The sequence below is a fragment of the Pleurodeles waltl genome, chromosome 7 (assembly GCF_031143425.1).
Source record: "Pleurodeles waltl isolate 20211129_DDA chromosome 7, aPleWal1.hap1.20221129, whole genome shotgun sequence".
NCBI lineage: Eukaryota > Metazoa > Chordata > Amphibia > Caudata > Salamandridae > Pleurodeles > Pleurodeles waltl.
Window position 1 is genome coordinate 791,735,716 of NC_090446.1, and position 19,753 is coordinate 791,755,468.

A 19,753-nucleotide genomic window follows, 5' to 3' on the forward strand; every position below is an offset into this window, starting at 1 on the left:
GACGGTTTCTGCTGATCTTATTTGTGACATATAAGTTAACTAACCGCCAATAGGGGAATTCAGTTTTAGAATACAAAGGGTGGGAGGAACTCTGCAGAATCTTGCAGATTTTTTATGTAAGTCCGCAGAATTCTGCATAGTAAAAATCCTCGAGTTCCGCCCACTCCTAACCATAACTGTTTCTGTTTTAACACCTTCATTTATGGGGCACTATTCTTACGGCCAGGCAGGCAATTATCTTATCTATTTAGTTCAACTTCCTCCATCTAGCCACCCCTGACCCCTTCTCAAAATCTTACTTTTGATGGTAAATACCAATGATTCTATAGTTGAACAATGTCGCAAAAACAATTTTTAACATCTACAGTTTGCACAAAATATCCTTATCCGATTCGTTTTGCTCCTGTTGGTGCTTGGTGTTGTAATCTCCAGAATTGACTCCTACATCAGACTAAATGGTGGCCCTCCTGCTAAGTCTGTTGCAGAAGACTCAAGACTGGAATACTATACAGCCCACTTCAGTTTTGGTCTAACGTGCAAAGATCACATCACCCCTGCACTAATATTTAGTTATTAGCTAATGGAAAATCAAAATATTACTTTCAAGACTCAAACATTGTGCACGTGGCACTTCAAAGGCAATATTTGCCAGGGCACCATATTGCTGCTACCATATGGGCTATCCAGAATCCTAATATCAGCTTCCCAAAACTGTCACTCTGTACATCTGGAAAGATACAGATGTTCTGATGGTAGAACATTTAATGTTCAAGACTCCTCTCTTTCGAATTTGCTTCATTTAGTTCTCTGTTTGGAAGATACTCTAACAAGCAGGAAGTTCCTAAAGACACATTCCTTCCAACAGCCTTTCATTCTCAGTCCCAAAGGACAATCGAGGCTCCACCAACCTCTTACTTTACTGTAATAATTATGTTAGTTGATTATCATATTATATACACATTTAACACCCTTCACTAGAAAACAGTTGAAGCTTCCTCTCTCTAATTATGTTTTTTTTAATTTTTATACAACAAATAAACACATAGTGAATATATATACATGTACATATTAAAAACATTTTTGCGCAACGTTATAGACATTATAGTTAGGAACTGCAATAATATCTTCTTTCTTACTGTACATTACAAAAAGAACATTACAAATTCAGTGAAAAAACAAAGATTTAAGAGATGTTATGGTTAGGTGAAAATGTCAGATAAAACATACCATTTCAAAAACGAAACCACTGAGTTTCACTTGTCATAATTACTTCAAGTAAGCATAACTCATGTCCCAAAGTAATTATAATTTGTGCACAGTGCTATCATCACTCGTGTAGTTTCCGATGTTGCAGTAATGTTATCATGATGTCGTAGAACATGTCATGAGTGATGTAATATGCACGGAAATTAGCAGTACATGACAAGGCTATTTTGTTACAATGGGTGCCCAGGTGCCCACCCAGGGCACCAACAACATGACCAATGTTGAGGGCTGTAGGGGGATCCCTGAGGCCCCCACGGCCCCTGCCGGTACCCCAGCCAGCACTCATTCTGGCTGTAGTGGAAGCTAGCTCCATTCCTTTCCTCCCGTCTGGTCGAGAACAGCTCATTTCTCTGCCACGCTGCACAGGAGCAAGTTGTGTTTCCTGCACAGGAGAGAGTGGGCAGAGAGTTAAGTTTGTATTCCCTACCCACACTCTCCCTGGAAGGGAATAACAGTGTCCTGGGGGATTGGGTCCCAGGGACACTACTTTCATTGGGCTACAGGTGGATGGGGTCCTCGGGGCTGGTCTCTGGTTCGAGGAGGAAGGCCTGATGCCTCTACCGCAGAAAAAAAAGTGGTCCCCTGGGATGGGGTCTGCAGGGCCTTTCTGAGGCTCAGGTGATGGGGTTCCCCTGGCCCCCTAAAGACCTGGGCAGGAGGGCTTCACACCTTCATTCCCAAAAAAGATAACTTTACTGGACCCCCCTGGCTCTGGCCCACCATGGGAGGCTTAGTTTTGAAAAAGCTCACAGATTGGGACAGCATATCTTCCACAGCTTTGGCAGTACTGTTAAAAAAATATGTTTTTGCCCCAAGAGGAATCCCCCACCAGGCCTAGGGAGGATGGGATCCTACCCTGTCTCCCTAACTGTTTTTTCATTTATTTTGTAGGAAAAGTCCCCGATTCTTAAAATAGCTACCGCCACATCTTTGTTGATGTGGTGGCAGACAATCATATCTTATCTTTTGAATTCTTGGATCCTGTGGATGCTCCATGTTTCTATACATAGATACATTTTAAACCTTAATTTCCTCAAAACTACTGAACAGATTTACACCAAATCATAAAAAGCATACTTTCCGGACCATGATCTAGTTTTCAGCCAAATTTGGTGTGATTCCATTCAGCTGTTTTTGTGGTATCGCAGTTAAATATTCCAATTGAAGATTGCATGAGGAAAATGCATTTTGGGATCTCCCTTTTTTTTTGGCCTGCGGTTGACGAATCACCTTGAAATATTCCAGGAAAGAGTTTAGGTGGACAAACTTTTTTTGCAAAGTTTTGTAAAGATTCATCAAAGGCTGAAGTGTGTAAAAATGTGTTTCCTATGGAAAGATGGTCCTAACTAAAAAAGAACACTAAAATTCTAAAACTATATATATATATATATGTTTGTATAAATATATAGGGTTAGAGCATCTTGGGCGCTGTTCCATGTGATCTTCTCAGACCCAGTTTTGTGGCTTCTGCCAATTAAATAATTGAGGCAGAATTTAAAAAGCTCTTCTTTTGCACTATGGCAATAGCAGTCATGAACATAAAATAAAAGTAGCTCAAAAGGCAACTATCCTGAAAAATAATAAGAAAAAAGGTCGGTTTTCAATTGCTTCCTGAAAGAGAGAAGAGTGGGCTGTTTATGAGTTGAACTGCAAGGCGTTCCCCAGTGTCATTGCAGAACCAGTAAAGGTTTGACTCTGTACTTGTGAAGTTCTGAACCGTGGCTCCTCCAAGTATTATAAGGTCTTGCTTCAAGCCCTCGTTGCCCATCCAAGATGATCAGCAGGTTTGTTATATAAGTCAGATTATTTAGGCAATTGTTTGTAACATTTGTAATTTGGCCCTGACTTTCTGTGAGTAATCAGTGCATTAGTACTGGTGAATTGTGATGATGTTTTATTTGTATACAAAGGATGTTGATTTAAATGCTGCTCTCCCACGTGCCTACCTAGTACACCTGTGGGAGAGCAGTTAAAGTACTAACAATGCAAAGTGCTGTTTTCAGTGTGAATTGGGGCACTATGGCATAAGATTAAGGGTGGGCGGTAAACTCTGCTTCCCCGGCGGAGTTCTCTGAGTTTTTGCCACTCTGCTCTCTACTTGGAGTGCGGAGTTCAGCAAAAAAAAATTGTCTGCCCTTGATGTATATCCTTGTAAAGCTAGGATTGATGAGTTCTGAGAGGTACCTGAGACCAGTCCTTAATTTGTGAAAAACATGAGTGAAAGTGATAAGTGTATTTTCTTAGGAGATAGCCACTGGTACTACAAAAATGCTTCACCTTCATCCCATCTCATGCCTTTTAATTCCACCACCCTACACTTCAGACCTCTTTATCACACTAGTGCAGGGTCATTTCCATACCAGGTTTCTCCCTTCGCTACTGTTTCCCATAGCTCTCTTCCTACTTCTTTCTCCCTTTCATTCCTTTCTCTGTCTTGCTCTTGGCTAAAGTCTGGTGATGAAACATGAGTCCTGCTCTCCAAAAACTTGTGCTGGTGCCTACCAACAGTACCCACCAGAAAATTAAGCAATGCTTGACTGATGGAAAATAAGCTTTTCTCAGAAACAAATGAGTATGGGAGGATGCACGGATACTCTGGTAGTGATGATATCGGTGGTCGAAGATCAGTTCCTTGTTATGGGTGAAACCAGACGTAGTTGTTCTGCCACTGTTTATATCACTACGTCTTCAGGTTGTGGAAATAAGTTATAAAAAAAGAGACCCTTAAGTACCTTTTCCACATAGTGCCCCAGTGGACTCCAACCTTGGCTTCTGCCCTACTTCATGATCAGCGAGAATAAACGCCGAAATAAAACATTTCCTTAAAGAGCCAGGGTCTGATATTGTGTTACATTTTCAATTCATATACATTGAATTAATCGTGATGCAGTTTAAGATATTCCTATTTCACAGCGTTCCTTTCATAGTCACACTCATACCACTTACTTTAGTTCTTTAAACAGATATAGACCTTACCTCTTTTCTGGGAAATTAGGGAAATACAAGTGGAATAGGTACAAAAATTAGTAAAACAGTCCCAGGCCTAAATTGGGAAAATGTTTTTCGTTTCCCAGAAAACAAAATAATGCAGAAAATATTTCTCAGTGCAGAAGCCAGGGTAGTGTGTGGAACGTTTACACTGAATTCATACATGTTCACCTAAAAACTCTTCATAGCAATTTCTTATACAGCAATGTGCAGTAGTTTGATTCTGATATATTTAGAAAAATAGTCATACTATTGCAGGATACAGAAAATTAGTAGTTGCTGCATGTCCCACCCAGGCGCAGTACTTATTGCTTTGTTGTTGATCCCAAGTCTAACTTCACAGCATAAGTTACAACCTGGAAACCTTAAGGTTATTTCTGCCAATCCACACAGGGGACAAACTCCTATAATGTGCCTTTCCCATGAGGCAGAGGAAGCTGAATGCATGGGATAGACTACCCCTTGTAGTACTTTATAAGGATTTTGCAAGTCACCAAGAAGTTCTATTATCATATAGCGGAATGAGGGTGACAGCCAAGTTCCTTCATAAGCTCACAGAACCCCGAAATAAAAGCAGGATCTGTCTTGTGAAATTAAACGCATGGCAAGGGAGTTGCTAGGTTTAGCAAGACGATCTTAGAACCAACATAAGAAGTCATGCTAAAAAATGTTGTGGCTCAAAGTGTGTAGAAAACGTGCAGGGATTCTGTCTATCTGGCAATGACCTATAGTGAGAAAAAAATAAAAGGTTGTCATAAATATCTTCTTTCTGGTGATCACTTTTGCTTTTTAGGTAAACAGATCAGGAAAACGAAAAGGCAGTTCCCCTTCTCTGTTTAAACTGTGGCCTGCCTTTCACCCGGGGTGCTGGCAGAAGGCATCGTGAGGTCACAACTCAACTGTAACATCCTATTACAGTTGAGCAGCTATGTCATTTCTTTATTACAGGTGACATGAGACATCCATCTCGATTGTATTAAGGAAAGTGGAGATAAGCATTTATACAGGGACTGCAGGCTCTCCTGTAGTATAGAGGTGTTCCTCTTCTAGCAGGTTCAAGAATCAGCCTCTCAGGAAATCTTGTACAGAAAACACGTTGTGACGAACTCCTCCAAGCCTGTGTCATTTCTTAAATAGTTCTCTATTGTAGGAAGTTGGCTCTGTATGTGCTATTTCAAAGTAAGGAATAGCATGCACAGAGTCCAAGGGTTCCCCTTAGAGGTAAAATAGTGGTAAAAATAGATAATACTAATGCTCTATTTTGTGGTAGTGTGGTCGAGCAGTAGGCTTATCCAAGGAGTAGTGTTAAGCATTTGTTGTACATACACATAGACAATAAATGAGGTACACACACTCAGAGACAAATCCAGCCAATAGGTTTTTATATAGAAAAATATCTTTTCTTAGTTTATTTTAAGAACCACAGGTTCAAATTCTACATGTAATAGCTCATTCGAAAGGTATTGCAGGTAAGTACTTTAGGAACTTCAAATCATCAAAATTGCATGTATACTTTTCAAGTTATTCACAAATAGCTGTTTTAAAAGTGGACACTTAGTGCAATTTTCACAGTTCCTAGGGGAGGTAAGTAGTTGTTAGGTTAACCAGGTAAGTAAGACACTTACAGGGCTTAGTTCTTGGTCCAAGGTAGCCCACCGTTGGGGGTTCAGAGCAACCCCAAAGTCACCACACCAGCAGCTCAGGGCCGGTCAGGTGCAGAGTTCAAAGTGGTGCCCAAAAACACATAGGCTAGAATGGAGAGAAGGGGGTGCCCCGGTTCCGGTCTGTTTGCAGGTAAGTACCCGCGTCTTCAGAGGGCAGACCAGGGGGGTTTTGTAGGGCACCGGGGGGGACACAAGTCCACACAGAAATTTCACCCTCAGCAGCGCGGGGGCGGCCGGGTGCAGTGTAGGAACAGGCGTCGGGTTCGCAATGTTAGTCTATGAGAGATCTCGGGATCTCTTCAGCGCTGCAGGCAGGCAAGGGGGGGATTCCTCGGGGAAACCTCCACTTGGGCAAGGGAGAGGGACTCCTGGGGGTCACTTCTCCAGTGAAAGTCCGGTCCTTCAGGTCCTGGGGGCTGCGGGTGCAGGGTCTCTCCCAGGCGTCGGGACTTTAGGTTCAAAGAGTCGCGGTCAGGGGAAGCCTCGGGATTCCCTCTGCAGGCGGCGCTGTGGGGGCTCAGGGGGGACAGGTTTTTGTACTCACAGTCTCAGAGTAGTCTTGGGGTCCCTCCTGAGGTGTTGGATCGCCACCAGCCGAGTCGGGGTCGCCGGGTGCAGTGTTGCAAGTCTCACGCTTCTTGCGGGGAGCTTGCAGGAATCTTTAAAGTTGCTGGAAACAAAGTTGCAGCTTTTCTTGGAGCAGGTCCGCTGTCCTCGGGAGTTTCTTGTCTTTTCGAAGCAGGGGCAGTCCTCAGAGGATGTCGAGGTCGCTGGTCCCTTTGGAAGGCGTCGCTGGAGCAGGATCTTTGGAAGGCAGGAGACAGGCCGGTGAGTTTCTGGAGCCAAGGCAGTTGTCGTCTTCTGGTCTTCCGCTGCAGGGGTTTTCAGCTGGGCAGTCCTTCTTCTTGTAGTTGCAGGAATCTAATTTTCTAGGGTTCAGGGTAGCCCTTAAATACTAAATTTAAGGGCGTGTTTAGGTCTGGGGGGTTAGTAGCCAATGGCTACTAGCCCTGAGGGTGGGTACACCCTCTTTGTGCCTCCTCCCAAGGGGAGGGGGTCACAATCCTAACCCTATTGGGGGAATCCTCCATCTGCAAGATGGAGGATTTCTAAAAGTTAGAGTCACCTCAGCTCAGGACACCTTAGGGGCTGTCCTGACTGGCCAGTGACTCCTCCTTGTTATTCTCATTATTTTCTCCGGCCTTGCCGCCAAAAAGTGGGGCCTGGCCGGAGGGGGCGGGCAACTCCACTAGCTGGAGTGTCCTGCTGGGTTGGCACAAAGGAGGTGAGCCTTTGAGGCTCACCGCCAGGTGTGACAATTCCTGCCTGGGAGAGGTGTTAGCATCTCCACCCAGTGCAGGCTTTGTTACTGGCCTCAGAGTGACAAAGGCACTCTCCCCATGGGGCCAGCAACATGTCTCGGTTTGTGGCAGGCTGCTAGAACTAGTCAGCCTACACAGATAGTCGGTTAAGTTTCAGGGGGCACCTCTAAGGTGCCCTCTGTGGTGTATTTTACAATAAAATGTACACTGGCATCAGTGTGCATTTATTGTGCTGAGAAGTTTGATACCAAACTTCCCAGTTTTCAGTGTAGCCATTATGGTGCTGTGGAGTTCGTGTTTGACAGACTCCCAGACCATATACTCTTATGGCTACCCTGCACTTACAATGTCTAAGGTTTTGTTTAGACACTGTAGGGGTACCATGCTCATGCACTGGTACCCTCACCTATGGTATAGTGCACCCTGCCTTAGGGCTGTAAGGCCTGCTAGAGGGGTGTCTTACCTATACTGCATAGGCAGTGAGAGGCTGGCATGGCACCCTGAGGGGAGTGCCATGTCGACTTACTCGTTTTGTCCTCACTAGCACACACAAGCTGGCAAGCAGTGTGTCTGTGCTGAGTGAGAGGTCTCCAGGGTGGCATAAGACATGCTGCATCCCTTAGAGACCTTCCTTGGCATCAGGGCCCTTGGTACTAGAAGTACCAGTTACAAGGGACTTATCTGGATGCCAGGGTCTGCCAATTGTGGATACAAAAGTACAGGTTAGGGAAAGAACACTGGTGCTGGGGCCTGGTTAGCAGGCCTCAGCACACTTTCAATTGTAAACATAGCATCAGCAAAGGCAAAAAGTCAGGGGGCAACCATGCCAAGGAGGCATTTCCTTACATCTATAAAGTGTAATTCTTACTTCTCGTTTGAAATTGTTGGCAATAAAGCCCTTGTCAAAGTAGCGCTCCCAATGCCTCTTTTATCCAAAGAATTCTGGGCATATTGATAGAGAACGTAGCTACAGACAAACCACAACATTTCACTGACAAACTTGACAATTTGTATTTTTAATTAGATCGTTTTAAGCCTAATGCCAGCGCAAAAGAAGCTGTTTGTGTTTTTCTATTAAATTAATTAGCAAGCCTTAAATACTTGCTATTGTATTCCCCGAGACTCAAGCACATGGTCTGTATTCTGCCAAGGGCAGGGTTTGAATTGGGAAAGTTCACCAGTCCACTCTGCACGTGCACACTTAGGGACATATTTACAAGAAAGTGGTGCATCAGCTATGGTGGCCAGTTTTATTGCGCCCCTCTGCACCCCCCTATCATCACCATGATAGTGCCGTATTTACAATACTGCACACCATGGCGCACGTTAGAACAGTCTCAACATTTTTTATGCTATTGTGGCGTATGGGTCGGCTCTTGCCAAATATTATGGCGCTAGCCAAGCATTGCGTGGGAAGGCCCATTGGAAACAATGGGAGCATTACATGAAAAATTGTGTCAGTGAAGTCTTGTAAATTTCACTGCGTCATTTTTCTGAGCATCCTAACTGGGGAATGCCCTCCTTGCATACATTATACCTGACCCAGCCATAATGTGGCACAGGGGTTACAAAGTGGAGCAAAGTTTGCATTGCACCACTTTGTCAATCTAGCGCGGGGATAAGGCTTCCTTGATGCCGCCTTAGCTTTAAAAAAAAATTACGCTAGAGCAACGGAAGGAGGTTGTTAGGGACTTGTAAATATGCCTTTACATTTGTGAAAACAGTAAAAGCAGAGGCCCAAAGCCTTTCTTACGAACACACCACTAGCCCAGGCGAGTGCCGGAATCACTAAATACTAAGGTGGTCGGGTCCCGATTCTACCTCTTACCTCTTTTTCCCAACACCTAATCCTTTGTGTCTGTGTCTCACTCTTACATGTCTTTTTCCATCCCTGTTATCTCCAGTTGTTCCTGTTTTACCATCTTTCTTTTCCTCCTTCCTCCTTCTCCCTTTCCCTTTCTTGAGATGTCAATTAAAGTCTAAGGATAAAAACAAGTCCCAATCCCCACAAATGTGCGTCTGTGACCCCCTTGCACATAGTAAGCACTATGGCGATGCTTGCTGCTGACTTTGCAATTCCAACCCTTGAACACAAGAAAAGTGTCAGGCATGATTGGGGGAAGATGCCATGGCCCCAGATCGCCCGACCTCACGCTTATTTCTCAATAAGTCGCAGGCCACAGACAGGAGACCAAGGGGGTCTTAGCACCAGGTCTTGAGCCCTGAGGAAGCTTGAACCAATAGATCCACTATAAAGGAAAATCTAAAAGAAAGATTATAGAAAAAATACACCTAACATATAGAACGACTTAGAAGAAGAGCCCTCCTCGATTTGGAAACGGGTGAAACCGGAAGCATAGACTGACTGAAATATCAACTGTTTGTTTTCTTGCCTAAGCTATAAAAGGATTTTATACGCATTTGCAGGTGTGCTAAATGACACCTTATGCCAGCACCCTACAACCGCCAACTCATGTGGCCAAGTCCCTTGCTCTCGTTAGCACGGCACTTGCAGTGACTCTGGAGTGGTATGAGGTGCACATATCAAGTGGCAGGAAGGTTCATGTTGCTTTGTTACTTAATGTGAGAGTGATTTGTTATTCAGGTCCAAATGCTCCATGTGAAGGTACAGAGTAATATGGTAATATGGGCCACGCTTCCTCTCCAAATGGGTCAGAGAGTACTAAGGAGAGAGAGGCGTCCAAGTGTTACCTTTCAGCTGATAAAGTTGGAGAAAAGTGACAGTAGTTGCACTGGAAAATAGAAAATGCCCGGATGATTCTCTGTCTTTTTTCTATGCATGATTCATTCTGGATTATTCAATGCCCAAAAATCACACTGAGCGGAACTCCTGATGTTATCCCTTCCTGCAGCCAACTGCGTGGAGTTCAGAAGTGCATTCGGACACACGCCTGTGAGGTGCTTTATAGGCTTGTGAAAAGAAAAAAATACTTTCGTATCAAGCAAGGATGCTTCGACATACAGTTTTAATCTCTGTTCTCGACTGTGATAAATCCAGAAACTCTTAAAGTGACAGTTGGTGCTGGTTAAGAAACGTCTCGGCCTGATTGTGACAGCTGCTAGGAAACGCATGTTTGGTTATAAAATAAAACACCTTCAAGAACGGCTGGAATTTTGGATCTCTTCAACGCATAACACTCTTAAAATTTCAAGGCAACTGTAAAAAACTACCCACTCATGAACATTTTAGTCATTGCTGTGCCCAAACTAACAATTTTGTTCCAGAATCGCCACCTTAAAGATGTATTGGTCCAGCTACACAAAAACATTATTTTATTTCGTCGTTTTAATATACACAGCCTCCATTTGCAGGCATTCGCTGTTTTTCGCTGTGCCATCTTTTCTATATGCTCAACATTCCTCAGAGCATTCCGTTGCTGGGCAGTAATGATGGATTTTTAAGACGAGAATAATTTCAAGAATGTTTAAAATAAAACATTTGTCAAAAGACGCAACTCAACCATTAAAGGTGTAAACAGCACTTTTCATCAATTGTCAAATCTGATGCACCCCAGAGGAATGTAAGCAATTTCTTTATATTTGACTAAGACAAGAAAGAGTTATTCGCTTCACGCTGCCTATAGGCCTCTTTTTTATTCGCAGAAAGGGGTTTTCAGTTTGCCTTACAAGGAATCGTTATAACACACAGATTGTTACCTATTCACACACATAGACGCACGGGACACATGCAAATGCAACCATTGGCGGGAAAGCATACCATAGATCGTGAATACTCTCCTGCCCTCCCCATACACTCATGTACAATAAGGACGTTTTGTAGTTAATTGTGGATTTATAGTCACATTTCCCCAACCGTGTACTTGCAATGAGGGCAAACGTGGGGATCTTACACAAATCACGGAAAGCAACTGTGTGGACGATACAACTATGTTTTTCACCTGGCGTGTCTTCTAGAGCAGCTCTCCTTATTCATGAGGCAATTTGTAAAACAAACCCAATATTCTGACATCCTTCTAGTCCCCCAGGGTACTGGAAACCTGCTACCATTACTCACATTCTTACTCCCACCATGAGTATCTCTCTGATTATGAAAAATCCTCCCTGGTTCCTCCACTGCAACCTCATCATGACCTTGAGGTTTCCATTACGAGTTTGTTGCTGGGTCAGCGGAAACAGCCTACAGCATTGTTTCTGGCTCATAGTGGATCTGGCGGCAATGCTGTGGTGCATAGGGTGCAGCAGCACCCATTCAATGTTCACTGTCTGCAAAGCAAACAGTGAACATTGTGAAGGGGCCCCCCAGGGGCACCCTGCATCCCGTCTCCGCCAGCTATTTCATGGCAGTGCTACCACCATGAAACCTCTGGCAGAGAAAGAAGTCGTAATCCCCGGGGCAGTGCTGCTTGCAGCTCTGCCCTAGTGGATTAGGAACGTCAGCACCACCAGACTGATGCTCAGTTGTAATCTGGTGGTGCTGGCGGTCTGACCGCAGCACTACCGCCGCGGTCATGATGTGGAGGTCGGACTGCTGCATTGGTGGTGGTCTGACTCACCGCGACCCTGGTGGTTATTTGACCGCCGGGTCATAATAAGGCTGTAAGTGTATACATTCATTCTTCTACCATAGGGCATAAGGCTGGACTGGGGAAACCAAAAGCAGCCCTGCCAGGAATGCTCAAACCAGCCACGCTGTCTTCTCCTCGCTCAGTCTCCATCCATCCATCCATTTACTCTCTCTCCTCTCTCCCATCGTCTCCACCACTAATTGCTTTACCTTGATAGCTGCACTGTGAAACAAGGCATAAAGAGGAATGGTGAGTGAGTGAGTGTTTCTGTTAGTCATCTGGTAAACATATTTGTTTGAGCCTGAGGGGCAGTAGGAATGAATGCAGTGTCCTTGGAAGGTGGCTCTCCATGCTTGTTTCTTCCTAGAAGTGAGCTAGAACGTGAATTAGTTTTTGGCTGACTGATATCATTGCTCTTACTGGAATTTTTTTTTTTTGAGTTAGGGGTGTATTTCTAAGAGACCAGGCCTCAGCATGATTATGTACTATGGGAATTTCATTCCTTGGACATACCTGAGAAAGAAAGCAGGGGAGGCATGCAGGTTGCTTGGGTATAATGTGCATATTAGGCCTGTTCTAATCAATCCAGATTAATGAGGAATTCAGTTATTAAAGATTAATTATCAGGGTTATCAAGAAGGTCCATAAATCTGTGTAATGTATTTTTACTGCCTGATGGAGGTCTAATGTAAAGATTTTGAGGTGTTGGTGTCATTAAGGCATTTAAATGTAAGGTGGGAGGATACAGGATGCCAAACAAATCTATCTAGGTAGGACATAGAAAACTATTACTGACTTTGTGCAGGTGAATGAGAATGTCTCCTTCGAAATAAACAATGTTAAATATCACCTAAAACTAAACTTGACAAGCATTAACTGGACTTCTGAACTAGCTGCAAATCTACAAGTGAGAGGACATATCTGAGATTGGAGAAACTACATAGACACTGCACCTGGTTCGAGGTTCCTCACAACACTGTTCAACACTGTTCAAGGCAACAGGTCAACCCAGTACAGATGTGTTCAGAGGGTCTATACCCTTACCCACCTCCACACATTGTGAGAGTGGCAGCTGGGATGCCAAACATTTAGGGTGAGCACAAAGTGGATAGAAATTGCAGGAGTGGTAATCCTGAGCTTCTAGGGATTCTCGCTGTTTTAGAAAAATCGTTCAGCAAAGCATGATTTTCACAATTGGTACACATACATTTCTCCATAAAAGAGTTGGTCACACCAAGGTTTAGTTTATATGTACTGTATTTTCAACTCAGTTGGCGGAGAAACAAATGCAAATGTGTTCTCATTTAACAATGTACACCAGTAGGTGTATTCAATCTCCCTCTTTCTCTCCTCTGAACATATGCAATTCACTAGCTTTTATCTGTGTTTGAGGGTGAACAGATCAAGCGCAAGATGATGACAATGTGATTATTCTGCATTGCCTTCTAGTGAAAAGGGTATTAAGGCCAGCTCATTGAGAGAGATCACATTATTCTTGAATGGTATCCTCATTCTTTAGATTCCTTTTTTGTTTAATGTGAGAAGAAACTCACTGTGCCTCTTGTCATTACTTTTTATCACAGCACTAACTACCTCTTTTTGGGGTTGGAGGGTGCTAGCCCAAACTAAGGGCCTGATAACGAGTGTGGCAGTCTGAGGACCGCCACACTCACAGTGACGGTCGGACCGCTGCACTCTAGGCAGTCCAACCCCCACATTATGATCCTGGCAGTCGGACCCTAAGGGATGGCGTCCCCACTAGGAACATGGTTCCTGATTGGCTGACGGGGTCTGAGTTGTACTCAGCCACGACGCGCTGAACTCAGCTCCACCTGGCTGATTACAATTCAGATTTCCGCCAGCCTTTTAATGGCAGGGACCCCACCATGGAAAGGCTGGCAGAAAGGGAGTGCCGCGGACCACAGGAGGGGCCCTACACTGCCTATGCCCATGGCATGGGCAGTACAGGTGCCTCCCTGCCCAGCACAGTTGGAATGTTCATTGTCTGCTTTTCAGACAGTGAGTATTCTGAGTGTGTTGGAGTGTTAGGATATTGGCCTCAGCTCCCCTAAAGGAGCCGAGACCAATATCCTAAAACTGTTCCCACCAGCCAGCCCCACAGGAACGCGTATTACAATATACCGCCGGTCAGCCCTGTGGGACCATTGTAATACGCTCGGGGAACACCACTGCTATGGTGGTGGCATCCTCCCTGTGAGTTTGGTAGTCTTGTCTTGGGACCGCCAAACTCAATAATGAGGCCCCAAAACTCTACTCCCTCAGCTCAGAAGCTATCTGGCTGCCTAAGTATTTTTTCCAGACTGCAAATTAAAATCATTTTATCAAGAGAATGGTGCAAAGTTCCAATTAAAGAAAATGCAATGATAAGCTCACAGATACCAGAGAGTGAGAGTCACTCATTGGCATTTCTGCTTGTGACTCAATTTGGTTCCTTATCTGTCAATCAGCGACTGGTGGATGATGAACACAGGTAACTGTCCTAGTTCTCCAGTTGACATCTTCCAGGCTACTATTTTAATAGTCTCACTTCTATATCAGCTGCCTATATACATCAGAGGAAAGTTATCCAACTCAGCTTGTTAGACCTGACAGCCTTAGGGTGGTCACCCCTAACTTTGTGCCTGCCTCCCTCCATTTGAGGACACTGCTTTTGCTGGTTTTAGGACTTTGTACACTTTACCACTGCTAACCAGTGCTAAAGTGCATATGCTCTGTCCCTTAAAACATGGTGACATTGGTTAATACCCAATTGGATTATTTAATCTACTTTTAAGTCCCCAGTAAAGTGCACTACATGTGCCCAGGGCCTGTATATTAAATGCTACTAGTGGGCCCTCAGCATTGATTGTGCCACCCACCTAAGTAGCCCCTTAACCATGCCTCAGGCCTGCCATTGCAAGGCCTGTGTGTGCAGTTTCACTACCACTTCGACTCAGCATTTAAAAGTACTTCCAAAGCCTTAAACTCCCCTTTTTTCTACATATACGTCACCCCTAAGGTAGACCCTAGGTAACCCCTAGGACAGGATGCTATGTAGATAAAAGGCAGGACATGTACCTGTGCAGTTTATATGTCCTGGTAGTGTAAACTCCTAAATTCGTTTTTACACTGCTGTGAGGCCTGCTCCTTTCATAGGCTAACATTAGGGCTACCCTCATATACTATTTGAGTGGTAAACTCTGATCTGAAAGGAGTAACAGGGTCATATTTAGTATGGCCAGAATGATAATACAAAATTCAGCTGACTGGTGAAGTTGGATTTAATATTACTATTTTAGAAATGCCACTTTTAGAAAGTGAGCATTTCTTTGCACTTAAATCCTTCTGTGACTTGCAATCCACGTCTAGCTAGGTTACTTGACAGCTCCCTTGTGCATTTCACTCAGACAACCCCAAACACAGGATGCTCAGTCACCCCTGCACACATCTGCATAATGAATGGGTCTTCCTGGGCTGTGAGGGTGGAGGGCCTGACACTTACATTTGAAAGGACAGTGGCCTGCCCTCACACAATGGACCGCCAAACCCCCTACTGGGACCCTGGCAGCCAGGATGGAACTGAAAGGAGACCTGGTGCACTTGTAAGCCACTCTTTGACGTCTCCCCCACTTCAAAGGCACATTTGGGTATTTAAACAGGGTCTCTGACCCTACCAACTCAGACACATCTGGACAATATACCCGTGGTGAAGAAACTCTGAACCAGAACCTGCAACCTGCCAAGAGGAACTGCATGGCTGCCCAAAGGACTCACCTGACTGCTTGTCTGCAAAGGACTGCTGCCCTGCTGTTGCACTGCTGCCTCGCTGCCCTCTGGCCCTGCTGAGAAGTGCTCTCCAAGGGCTTGGATAGAGCTTGCCTCCTGTTCCTTGAAGTCTCTGGACCAAAAACACTTTCTCCTGCAAAGACCTCATTGTGCAGCGAAAATTCAACGCACAGCCTGCCAGAAATTATGCACAGCCTGCATCGTGGTGAGAAAATCGCTGCACGCCGAACCGGAATGACGCAGCCCAGCTCCTCCTGAGGAGATCGATGCAGCGCCAGCTTTGCGACCGGAACTTTGACGCACGGCCCACTGAATTGACGCAAAGCTGAGCCGGGATGACGCAGCCCAACTTCTTGCAATAAGAATCGACGCAGCGCCTGCCATGCAACAGAAATTTCCACTCATCGCCCAACGGATCGACGCAGCTCCTGTGACTTCATCCTGCACGCCCAAGATTTCTCTGCATCGTCCCCGGGGTGTCCAAAAACCCCGCATACTGAAGAGGATCCAAGTCAGCGCGCCAGAAATCGACACAAAGCCTTCCGTGCATGGAAAATTATCGGCACATCGTCTGTGTGTGCCCGGAGAAACCGATGCACACCTCCCCGTTTTCCACATATCTCCTCCTCTGTGGTCCCTTGCGGAGAATTTGAATGCAAACCAGGTACTTTGTGCTTGCAATAGACACTTGTTGCTTTTTAAAGACTAAAGACTCTTTTTATCATTCTCTGAAGTGATAATGTAACTTTTACATGCATTTAACCAGATAAAAATTATATATTTTTCTAAACACTGTGTGGTGTATTTTATGGTGCTATACTGTGTTATTGCATGATTATTGCACAAATACCTCTAACATTGCCTTCTAAGTTAAGCCTGACTGCTCAGTGCCAAGCTACCAGCGGGTGGGCGCAGGATAATTTGGATTGTGTGTGAATTACCCTGACTAGAGGGAGGGTCCTTGCTTGGACAGGGGATAATCTGACTGCCAACCAAAGACCCCATTTCTAACACAGCTTTTTAATAGTCGTAACGTCTTTTGAGCTGGCCTGCCTTGGGCTCCACTTTACCTTAAAAAAAAACGCTAGTATACCCTTCGTTATGTGTAAATTCAATCTTACCATACCCATAAAATTTTATGGAGAAGATAGCAACATTCAGTTGAAGAAAATTGTGGAATACAGTCTAATCTTGCCACAAGCTTGAACCCATGCCTAGTTTAATGATTTAACCCTTAAAATCTCAGGAAAACCAACCACCTTTTTTAAGCATTTGTCATTAAGTTTGCACATCAGTCATTGAAGCCTATATCGTTTTATATATTTATTTATAAAATATACCTACTTCAAACTCTATTTTTTCAAATAAGATGATGACTGTAAAAGCACGGACAATGTATGACATCCTTTTGTGTTGTTCTTAAATGACCTAAAATGTGAAAACATTGTGCTTGCTTCAAAATAAGGCATCAGTGTAGCTGATAAATAGATATATAAATATATTTAATATTATTTTTATATATTAAAATCTACCAATTAAGATATTTAAAACACATTGACTTGATTTTTTTTCCTTTTTGCTATTTCCGTATGCCTATTCTTCATTTCCTTTGTAATGTGTGCTTAATCATTGAAGGGGTATGGCGATAGTAATTCAAACTAGAAAGTTAAGCAATTTCAGCAACAGACAAAATTCTGGACTGGATTTGGGAAGGGATCATTTTGGGGATCAGTCACAGTCACCTTCCAAAAATGTTTAAAAAATCATAAAAATATTAAAATAAACTAAAGAAATACTAAAAAAAAATTTACATCACTAACTACCCTTCATTAATGACGTGTGTCTCTTTCTTTAGTTACACAGACACCATGGGGCACATTTACATGCCCAGGTGCCACTGGAGCGTCACTTTTTGTGAAGCTCCAGTGGTGCTGTGCATTGCGCCATGTTTATAAGGTGGGGGTAAGCCACTTTTTGTGGCTTTACACCACCTTGTAAATACGGCCCCTTTGCGTGGAAGGGAGTGCAATGGGTGTTGCTGTGTGCGTTCCACAGCAACACCCTTTGCATTTTGATGCTGCCCCAGTTTTACGAGATTTCATAAACCTGAGGTAGAATTAAAATCTAACACCACCCCATGGGTGGGGTTAGCATGGGACAACAAGTAGAAATGCTTTAATTTCTTCTAGTTTTTTTGCTCTTTCTAAAGTGTGCTGCATTCATGGGTGGCTTCTCCACAGTGGAGGAGGGGCATCGCCCCATTGGCTGAGCCAGCAGATGAAAAATAAAACAATAGCCTGCTAGGAGTGAAGCGGCAGGGGACGGCAGGAGACGTTGGCACGAGGGAAATGGTGTTTGCTTGTTTTTTTTTTTAAATGATGTCCCCCCCCGTCGTCCCCGGCCACCTCCACTCCCACCCTTGAAGTATGCGGCGGCCGCCACTGGTTACATTCTGCAGCACATATAGAAAGAGCAAATCCCCTTTGGAGATTGTTTTCGTGCAGGAAGGTGGTCCCTTCCTGCACAAAAACAATCTCCCCCGCAACACAGCCATCCTTGCACCATGGTACAAGGGTGTTCTGCATTGGTGCTCGGCAGCTAATTTAGCGCCAGGGCAGGGGGAAACAGGGATGCGCAGTATTATTCTAAATACGGCACATCCCTGCATTTTAAAAGTGATGCAGTGCGGCGTTGCCAATTTTGGCGGCCGCAGCCACGTTGCACCACTTCTAGTAAATATGGCCCAATGTTTTTCAGATAACATGCAACAGAACTGAGCCTGTCTCCACATTAATGTCTGGCTGTATATTTACCATTCTTCATTTTGCATTATAAAGTAAAAATACTTAAATGTGGCCAAAGTGTAGCATGTAGGACTAGCGAACCTGTTTGCCTCCGAAAAAACGAATTTGACAATGGTGCTAGGAGGAAAAGAGCTTTTAGACTATTTGTGCGCACTACTGCTATACTACTAAAATTATATGGAAATGAATTGCTAATAACTAGTGTCATATCATTCTATATTTCCATATTCTCGGTATTAATGGTACCCCACGTTTGTGAATTAACAAAGCTTATCAGAGAGGAATACTCCAAATCAAAAGTAATACTGAGTGTGTTTATGATCCACATTACTCTTAATTTTATAAATATTATTCAGGAAGTGATCACAAATAAAATAAATGATCCAAAAGGTAGGTAATTCCAGTTGTTCGGAGTGGGAATATTAAGTACAATTGCAAACTGCTGAAGCTTTGTATCCCACCCGCTATTACCAGAACATTTGGACTGATGACATCACATCACATTCATAAATTTGGCATATTTTTTAACTTCCTCGCGGCCCAAATCCTCTTGGCAAAACATTAGTCATATTTTATTTTCGAATACGATTCATATTCTGAAACCATTGAATAGATTCCAGATGATCTCGCACTTTCCACTTCTGCAGAATAAAGATAAAGATCCGTTTTTGCTTGTTTTCAGCCAAATTCGGCATATGAAAGTGGAACCGAGCATACTTGTATGAGGAAATGGTTTGATCCAATTTTTCATGAGATCTCAGATAGCTTTACAGATCTCTACCCAGTGTTTTTGTGAGTACATACCCAAATCACGTGATGCAAACGCCCTACATTATGATTGCGCAGTCATTTGTCACCATTTGAGCTTTGAAAGTTGTGTGACTTTTTACGAGTATAATGGAGCATCCAGTCAGCATGAAACTGCACTTGTGAGAATCGCTCCCTTCAAGCATGAAGTTATGAATTCAGTATCTAAAACCATATTGGTAATTCAGGCCCTATCAGCCAGTCTATCTATAACAGATTGCCACCGCACTGAAAGACTCTTTATTGAGTTAGTTCCAGATGTGTGAATAAATCAGTACCAGTGGCAGATGCTTCAGAAAATGATTTTATCTGAATACGAGTTTGAGACAGAGAGCCTGATTTGAAGTTTGGCGGACAGTGTACTGCACCACAATGGAATTGCTGGCTGGAAAAATTGAAGCAATTTATAATAACGCAGAGGGGGATGTTATGAGTTTATTCTACTCCTCCTGACTTGCAACCAGGGCCTCAACGCCTTACATCAAACCATTTTAGGATTAGGAGGTTTTTGGAGAAAATAAGAGTGTTATGCAGATCAGATATCTTTCTAATAGGGAGTGATCTAAATG

General features: G+C 43.8%; 1 protein-coding gene across 1 annotated transcript in view; it reads right to left on the reverse strand.

Annotated features, from left to right (window-relative positions):
- The window catches only part of FGF18 (fibroblast growth factor 18), an 862,991-nt gene that overhangs the window by 574,648 nt on the left and 268,590 nt on the right, over positions 1-19,753 (reverse strand). The gene's annotated exons all lie outside the window — the stretch shown is intronic.